The 539-nt window shown below is 44.5% G+C and overlaps 1 protein-coding gene across 5 annotated transcripts in view; it reads right to left on the bottom strand.

Annotated features, from left to right (window-relative positions):
• Positions 1–539, bottom strand: part of prrc2b (proline-rich coiled-coil 2B) — a 28,435-nt gene that overhangs the window by 15,571 nt on the left and 12,325 nt on the right. The gene's annotated exons all lie outside the window — the stretch shown is intronic.

Below are 539 nucleotides of genomic sequence, written 5' to 3' on the forward strand. Positions count from 1 at the left end.
AGGGTCTGGATTTTTTCCTGCTTTACCCGGCAACCCTAAAGATCAAGGAAGGCGCCCAGTTTAGAACATTCACCTCCACCTAGGATGCTGAGGACTATGAACTGGGCTACTTCCCATCCTTCTGCGGCAGCAAGGAAAGTTGATGTTTCAATCCATATGCTCCTCCACGGCGCCCCCCATGACAGAAGTTGAAGCAACTGCCTGATGAACATGGACCCTTGAATTGTGTTGTTGTCTTAATGCATACTGGTTTTATTGCACTGTTATCTGATATGATTACAGAGACTGTGTTTCTGAATGCTAGATTTATCTATAGCCTACCCTCCACAGGCAAGCTGGACCACTGCCAGACTAGAGTTCCAATGCGCTTCCTATTTTGTGCATTTTTACTTTGTTGATGAGAAATGTGTTTATTTTAACGTTTCGTTAGTGTGGAACCAGTTGCTGTTGCTACCAAGTAATTATGGGCTAGGGTTCCCTTTGGCTGCCCCATATCCAATCTTGATCATAGACATACTTTGAGTGTTAGCCTTTCTGGT

The sequence above is a fragment of the Etheostoma spectabile genome, chromosome 16 (genome assembly GCF_008692095.1).
Source record: "Etheostoma spectabile isolate EspeVRDwgs_2016 chromosome 16, UIUC_Espe_1.0, whole genome shotgun sequence".
Classification (NCBI taxonomy): Eukaryota; Metazoa; Chordata; class Actinopteri; order Perciformes; family Percidae; genus Etheostoma; species Etheostoma spectabile.